This window comes from Canis lupus, chromosome 13 (assembly GCF_011100685.1).
Source record: "Canis lupus familiaris isolate Mischka breed German Shepherd chromosome 13, alternate assembly UU_Cfam_GSD_1.0, whole genome shotgun sequence".
Lineage (NCBI taxonomy): Eukaryota > Metazoa > Chordata > Mammalia > Carnivora > Canidae > Canis > Canis lupus.
Window position 1 is genome coordinate 3,880,803 of NC_049234.1, and position 8,485 is coordinate 3,889,287.

Below are 8,485 nucleotides of genomic sequence, written 5' to 3' on the forward strand. Positions count from 1 at the left end.
ACTCCCTGCTGAACAAGGAGCCAGATGTGGGGATCCATCTCATTACTCTGAGATCATGATCTGAGCCAAAACCAAGAGCCAGATGCCCAATGGACTGAGCTACCCAGGCATCCCTAATCAGCATGATTCTATTCTTTGTTGTGTTACTTCTGATAGATGATTTAAGTTTTGAGACTATCAAATTAGAAATTTAAAAGATAAATGTCACAACCAATGAAAGTAGCACTCAGTAAGTTCTGAATTCTTCCAACTGTGATGAATTGGCACATCTCCCTTCACAAGGGTTTCAGTGATGCAGTCTTGTTTCTATCCAGATGAGAAGGGGGGATGCGGTTGCCTCAGAGAACAGACAAGGAACAAAATGAGCAGAAGTTCTGCTCCCTGATGTCCCCAGAACAGATGCCTTACCCCAGGCATAGCTTTAAAAGGATAGTTTTGTGTGGCATCTGTTCCCTAGTTGTCCATGAAAGCAGTGCTAATTGAGAGAAATGCAGTGCCAAATCCACATTTTAATATTTGAGGATTTGCTTCATCTTAGCTATACAAGTAGTTGCACACCAGGGTAGCTGTGTAAGGCTCACTTGGGGGAGCTTATAAACACTTTTATTAAAAAATATTTATTATGTCTCTAATGTGTACCAGTACTAACATGTTCTTTAAACATGAGGATACAGCAGGGAACAAAAAAAAATTTTGGAGCTCACATGGAGCTTATACATGTGACAGATACATAAATATATAATATATCAAATGGTCACAAATGCTATGAAGAAAAATAAAGCAGAATGAGGGTCATAGATAAATGATAAATAGACACATAAATATATAATATGTCAGAGTGTCACAAGTGCTATAAAAAAATAAAGTGGAGTGAGGTCCACAAAAGGAATGGGAATGGGGACATGTTATTTTAGACAGATGGTCAGAGAGGTCTTCTCTGATAAGATGACATATGAGCAGAGACCTAAAGGAAGTGAGAGAAGAAGAAATATGGATATCTGGGGGGAATATCTAGGTAAAGGGCCATTATGCAGAAGGAATAGCATGTGTAAAGGTCCTGAGATAAGAACACCAGTTTAATTTTGTTCTTCTTCAAGAAATAGCAATGAGGCCAGTAGTGACTAACAATGAGTGAGTTTGGGATGGAGGGAGATTTGGGAAGTGAGAGGAGGGAGCTGGAGGCTGGGCACAGATTAGGAAGGACCTTAGGCCATCAAGAGGATTTAGGCTCTAATGCTGAGTGAGATAGGAAGGCATTGAAAGTTTTGAGCAGATGACTGACTAAGGTCTAACTTTAGAAGATCATCCTGGGTGTCCTGAAGAAGAGCGTAGACTATAAGAGAGGGCAGGAATGGAGGTGGGAGCCACTTATGCACATGTGCCATACTATGGGCAGAAAATGATGGTGTTCTGGACTAGGGAGCTAATGGGGGAGATGGTTATCAATATCTATATTTTTACTGCCTCCCCCATCCATTCCATTTCCAATTCTGTAGATTTAGGTTAGGAACTAGGACTCAGCATTTTAAAAAACATTCTGTAGGTGAATCTGAGGCATGCCAACAACTGGGGATAAGAAACCAGGACCGCCTCCCTCTGAGGTCTTGCCCTTGGATCTTTCTGCCTCTGTTCTTACCCCGTCTCTGGCTCAGTCCTTTTCTGTAGAGCTCTGTTGCCCTATTGTTTGTCCTTGTCATCTCTGTTATTTTCTGCTATTTTCAACCTGCCAAACCCCAGGCAACTGCCCACTCGTGCCCTGGAGGTTAAACCCACGCTGTTGCCTGATTTCTCTTTCTTCAATCCTCTTTCCTTCCTCTGTGTCCCTGTCAGTCTTTCTCAGGGTTCTGCTAGGCCCTGTAGGGAGCTCCAATCTGCTGGCCCCTTACCGCCTGGCCCCAGTCAGTCATCCCACAGTGGGACAGTCCCACTGTGCCTCCTCCGTCATCCTCAAGGATCCCAAATGATTTATGTGCCTTGCTTCAGAAACAACATGGAAGTTTCCATTTCTGCCTCTTTGTGCAAATTATTTCATCAGCTGGGCTGATGTGTTTCCTCTCTGTCTTACCAAATGCTATGCATCCACCAAAGACACTGCACAAATTCTTATTAGAAATATATTTTTAGAAAGTTTGAATGGCTATGCATGCCCGTGATTCAAAATTCAAAGCATTGGAAATTTTATGTTTAAAAATTACTTTTGTGATATGATGACTGCCAGCCAACCAGTTCTCCACCCCAGACGCTTGACTCTGCAAGCTACCTGTATATCCTTTCACAAATATTCTATCATATTTAGCCACAGAGGTGTGTTTATATTTTGTATTTATAAATAGCTCTTGTTAACAGATCACAAACACACACACAAGAGATTATTTGTGTGTGTTTGTTTGATCTACTAATGGTAACATGTTATTCACATTGTTTTGCCCTTGCTTTTTTCATTTAAAATATTCATCATTGTTCACTATCAGTACACACAGGACTGGATCCTTCTTCTCTTCCCCCTTCTCCATTTCCTTCTCTTCTTCTCCTCCTCCCCCTCCTCCAACTCCTCCTTCCTCTTCTTTGTCGCCATCTCCTTCTTTTTTTCCTTCTTCTCTGTCTCCTCCTCCTCCTTATTCACCTTCTTCTTCTCCATCTCTGAACTTAGTTACATCATTAAATTATTTCATTTTGGAGTTGTATTTTTTTATTGTGGCAAAATACGCATAACCTGAAATCTACCACTTTAACAATTTGTAAGTATCCATTTCAGTGGTATTAAGTACATTGACACTGCTGTGCAACCACCCCTATCATCCATCCCCAGACTTGCTCATCTTCCCAAACTGATTCCCACATCCGTTAAACACTAACTTACTTTTGTCTCCTCCCCCCAAGCCCTAGCAATCACTGACCTACTTTTTTCTCTACAAGCTTAGCTACTCTAGATACCTCATACAAGTAGAATCATGTACTCTTTGTCCTTTCACAGCTGGCTTATTTCACTTAGCATAATGTCTTCAAGGTTTATCTGTGTTGCAGTGTATGTCCAGATTTCATTCTTTTCAGGTTGAATAATAATATTCCATTGTACATGACTGTGTAGTATTTCATTTATCTGACCATGATTGCTTGAGTCGCTTCCAATTTTTGGCTACTCCGAACGATGCTGCTATGAACATGAATGTGCAAGTATCCGGTGAGCTCCTGCTTCAATTCTTCTGAATATGTACCCAGAAATGAAATTGCTGGATCACATGGCAATTCTATGTTTAATTTTTGAGGAACTGCCAAACTGTTTTCCATAATGCCTAATTCTTTTACGTGACTGCTCTGTGTTCTACTATATGGATATAGCATCGTTTATGTAACCAATCCTATATTGATGGATACTAATAATGTTTCCAGGCTCTTGCTATAAAAATATTGCAATAAAATTCCTTGAAAATTTGTGTGGGTGTCCATAGACAGGTATATCTGTGAGGTAAATTCTTTTTAAAAAATTTTTTTTTATTTATTTGAGAGAGAGTGAGAGACCGAGAGAGTACGAGAGCATGAGTGGGGAGGAGGAGCAGAGGCAGAGGGAGCAGCAGACTCCCCACTGCGCAGGGAGCCCAATGTGGGGCTTGATCCCAGCTCAGGATAATGACCTGAGCTGAAGGCAGACACTTAAGTGACTGAGCCACCCAGGCGTCCCTGTGAGGTAAATTCTTAATACAATTGTTAGGTCAGGGAATATGTGAGACTTTTAAAAATAGATTTTATTTTTTAGAGCATTAAGTTCATGGCAAAATTTGAGTAGATGGTACAGAGATTTCTCATTGAGGCCCTGCCTTCATACACACACTGCCTCCTCCAGAGTGGTACATTTGTTACAATTGATGAAGCTACATGGACACATCATTATCACCCCAAATCCAGAGTTTATGTTAGGATTCTATCTTGGTGTACATTTTATGGGTTTGGATAAATATATGATGACATGTATCTGCTGTTACGGTAGCATACAGAATATATTTGTCGCCCTAAAAACCTTTTGTGTTCTACCTATTGCTCCTGCTCTCCTCAACCCCACCCTGCTCACCCCTGACAACACTGATCTGTTACTGTTTCCATAGTTTTGCCTTTTCCAGGATGTCTTACGTTGAAATCATACGATACGCAGGCTTTTCTGATTGGCTTCTTTCACTTAGTAGTGCTCATATAAGGTTCCTCCATGTCTTTAAAAAAAATTTTATTTATTTATTTATTCATGAGAGATACACAGAGAGAGGCAGAGACACAGGCAGAGGGAAAAGCAGGAGCCTTGTGGGGAGCTCGATATAGACTCGATCCCAGGATCCTGGGTTCATGACCTGAGTCAAAGGCAGATGCTCAATTGCTGAGCCACCCAGGCATCCCTGCTCCATGTCTTTTATGGCTTGATAGCTCATGACTTTTCAGTGCTGTTAATATTCTATTGTTTGGCTATAACTGTTTATCCATTCACCTACTGAAAGACATCCTGCTTGCTTCCAGGTTTTGGTGATCATGAATAATCCTCTCATGGAAAACTGTCCTGTGTTACCTATTGTCAAATGTCTGATAACAATTGTTTCATATATTTTCTTCAGTTTTTCCACCAAGGAAAGTTAAGGCCAGTCCTCATTACTCTATCAGGATTGGAAGCAGAAGTTTTTCACCTTGACTTTTTAAACTATAGCTCTTTTTATTTATTTTTATTGGTTGTTCTGGGGATTATACCAAGCATCTTACACTGATCACAATCTTCTTAGACTTTTTATTGAACTACTTCAAGAAAGAGGTAGAAATTTTGCAGTAGTACAGTTGCATTTCCCCCCATCTTTTTTGCGATTTTTTACCATGTATATTACTTTTATATACATTTTTGATACACGATTACATAGGATAAAATTCACTCCTTTAAAGTATACAATTCAATGTTTTGTTTTTTTTTAAATTGTGCAAACATCACCATGATTAATATTAGAGCATTTTCATCAGTCCAAAAAGAAACCCCATGCCCATTAGGGGTCACTTTCCACCACCACCCGCCCCCCTGGTCCTGGCAACTACTCATCTACTTTTTGTCTCTATGGATTTGCCTATTCTGGACATTTCTTAAAAGTGAAATTATATAATACCTGCATATATTTTAAACCTAACAACACAATGCTATACTTTTTGCTTTAAAAAGTTGAATGGATTTCACACAAGTTAAGTTTTTTTATTCATCCACATACTACCATTTTTTATATTTTTCATTTTCCTGTCGATCTGAGTTACCATATGGTGTCATTTCCTTTTATTCTGAAGAGCTTCCTTTAGCATTTCTTGTAATTCTCCCTTTCCCGTTTAAGATCTTGTGCCAAACAGGGGCCAAGGAAGTGTCTGCCATGTGCCAATTCCATTCCTTGGTAAGTTGAGTTTTTAAAGAAATTTGCACCTTTAATCTAAATTATTGAATACGTTGGCATTAAATTGTTGATATTATTCTCTTCACATACTTTTAATATTATGGCTTCTGTAGTGATGCCCTTCTTTCAATCCTAATACTGGTAATTTGGATTTTCTCTTAGGATTTGCTAAGGGTTTATCAGTTGTGATCTCTTCGAAGAATAGACTTTTGGTTTTATTAGTTTTCCATATTTATTTTTCTGTGTTTTTCTAATTGCTGTTGTGTCTTTGTGTTTGTCTTTCTGTTTATTTTAGGTTTAATCTGCTCATCATTTTCTATCTTATTTAGGTGTCAATTTATGTCATTGATTTTAACTTTTTCTTATTGTCTCACATAAACATTTAAGGTAATAATTTTCCTTTAATTATGGCTTTAGATGCAGCTCACAAATTTTCACGTCACATTTTCAATGTCATTCAGTTTAAAATATTTTCTGATTTTCTTTCTCCCATACTTGTTTAATTTCTAAATATTTGGAACTTTCCCAGTTGTCAGCCCCTTCAGGGTCAGTCTCTCTCTCTCTCTCTCTCTCTCTCTCTCTCCCTTAAATCTTTTTTAAAAGATTTTACTTATTTATTTGAGAGAGAGAGAGCCTGAGTGTAGCGGGGGAGGGACATGGGCAGGTGTGGGGGGGCGGCAAGAGCACAAGTGGCAAGGGTGGCAGAAGGAGAGGGACAAGTAGGCTCCCTGCTCAGCAGGGAGCTGTCCTGGAGCTTTAGCCCAGAATGCTGGGATCATGACCTGAGTTTAAGGCAGATGCTGAACTCCCACTGAGCCACCCAGGTGCTCCCTAATTCCAGTCTCTTCGGGGCCTGTCAATCTTTCACCTCTGCAATCTGATTGTGGAAGGCTGAATTCTAAGATGGTCCTCAATGGTCCCCCACCTCCTGGTATTCATGCCCTTATGTAATCCTCTCCCCTGAGTGTGGGCTGCTCCTAACTACTTGCTTCTAACCAGTAGACCACAGCAAAAGTTATGGCACGTCAGTTCTGTGATTAAGCTACAGCATGTCATGACTTCCATCTTGCTAGCAGACTTGCTGGCTTTGATGAGCAAGCTGCCATAGTGGAGAGGCCTGTGTGGCAAGGAACTGAGGACAACCTCAAGCCAACAGCCAACAAGGAAGGAGGCCTTCAGCCCAACAGCCCTTGAGGGACTGAATCCTGCCAACAACCAGGTAAGTGAATTTGGAAATGGATCCCGCCTACTTCTGCCTTCAGGTGAGACCCAGCTCTGGCTGATTGCAGTCTTATGAAAATACTGAAGGAGAGGGTCCATGCGTGGATTCCTGAGCCACAGAAACTGCAAGGTGGTGAAAGTGTCATCTTAAGCTGCTAAGTTTTGGTGTTTAGCATCAATACATAACTAATATATCAACTCTTGGTCATGAGTGCTTATGCATACTTCTGGTGCCACTCCCCTGTGTAGCTCCCTCTTCATAGGTACCCTGCCCTGAAAATTCCAACAGCCTTACCAGTCCAGAACTCTGATCTCTGTGTGTATTTGGGTATTTTAAGAGAAAAGATTGACTTACAAATGTCTTCATATCCTCCACAGATCTTAATTTAATATGAAATTTTTAAGACTTTTCCTTTAGTATTTATTGATTGGCATGTTTTCCAACTTGAACTGCCCTGATGCATGGCTTTTTTTTTTTTTAAGTTTTAATTTTATTTATTTATTTTTTTAAAGATTTTATTTATTTATTCATAGAGATGCAGAGAGAGAGAGAGAGAGAGAGGCAGAGACACAGGCAGAGGGAGAAGCAGGCTCCATGCAGAGAGCCCAACGTGGGACTCGATCCAGAGTCTCCAGGATCACGCCCTGGGCTGCAGGCGGCGCTAAACCGCTGCGCCACCGGGGCTGCCCTTAAGTTTTAATTTTAATGCCAGTTAATTAACATACAGGGTTATATTAGCTTCAGGTGTACAATACAGTGATTTAACACTTCCAAACCTCACCCAGTGCTCATCATGACAAGTGTCCTCCTTGATCACCAGGAGCACATCTTCATGGGAAGTCAGGAGACCCTGTGCAGGGCTCCCCAGTTTGAAATCCCAAGCCTGCAGCGGGGGGACCTGGGGCTGGAGCTGCGGCAGGGGGCACTGGACCGGTGGCGGCGCGGGGCAGCTCCGTGTTGGGGGGGCAGGCGGCGCCCCCGGAGGGGGTCATGTCTAACGGCTTATGTACTGCCGAGCACCGCCAACGGAGACGTGAAGCCGGTGGTGTCCAGCACGCCTCTGGTGCTGGAGAACTATTGCAGCTGGAGAACTATTCGCCTACGATATCAGATGCAGTGGCTGGTTACTACTTGAACCGTGCTGGCTTTGAGGCCTCGGACCCACACTTAATTCGGCTCGTCTCCCTAGCTGCCCAGAAATTCATCTCAGATATTGCCAGCGATGCCCTACAGCACTGCAAAATGAAGGGCACAGCTTCTGGCAGCTCCCGAAGCAAGAGCAAGTACACTCTAATCGTGGAGGACTTGACCCCTGCCCCCAGCCAATATAGCATTAGTGTGAAGAAGCTGCACTACTTCACCTGAGCCACCGAACCTGAATGTACTTGTCTGTCCCCTTGTCCCCACACCAGCCTGTTTTCATAATAAACTTTATTGTGGGGGAAAAAAAGAAAAGAAAAGAAAAGAAAAAAGAAAAGAAAAGAAAAGAACAAAGAAAAGAAAAGAAACCCCAGGTCTTCATGAACCATGTACCTCACACCTCACACACAGAGCTCAACTGCACTGAGTCACTCCTTCAGCTTCTAGACCTGGATGGACTTCCATCCTGCAGCTGTGGAATCTGGCTTCCCCAGTGGCTTCCAGGAGTTTGGATGACTTGGTGTGGCAGTGCAGGGGAATTAGCTCGCCATGGGGTCAACCTTACCTAATAGGAAATGGTAGATGGGAGTAAGCCGGGCAGATACATTTTTTCTTTCTTCCTTCTTTGGACTTTTATGAAGTCTAGGAAAGTCCCCTTCTAGAGAAGTCCGATAGCCCCAGCAAGTGAACCTGTTGAATAACCTGCAGAGATGTTGAATAACAT

The 8,485-nt window shown here is 41.8% G+C and overlaps 1 pseudogene; it reads left to right on the plus strand.

Annotated features, from left to right (window-relative positions):
- Positions 1–3,162: 3,162 nt before the first annotated feature.
- LOC119876951 lies at positions 3,163–7,990 on the plus strand (annotated as a pseudogene).
- The last annotated feature ends 495 nt before the right edge of the window (positions 7,991–8,485 follow it).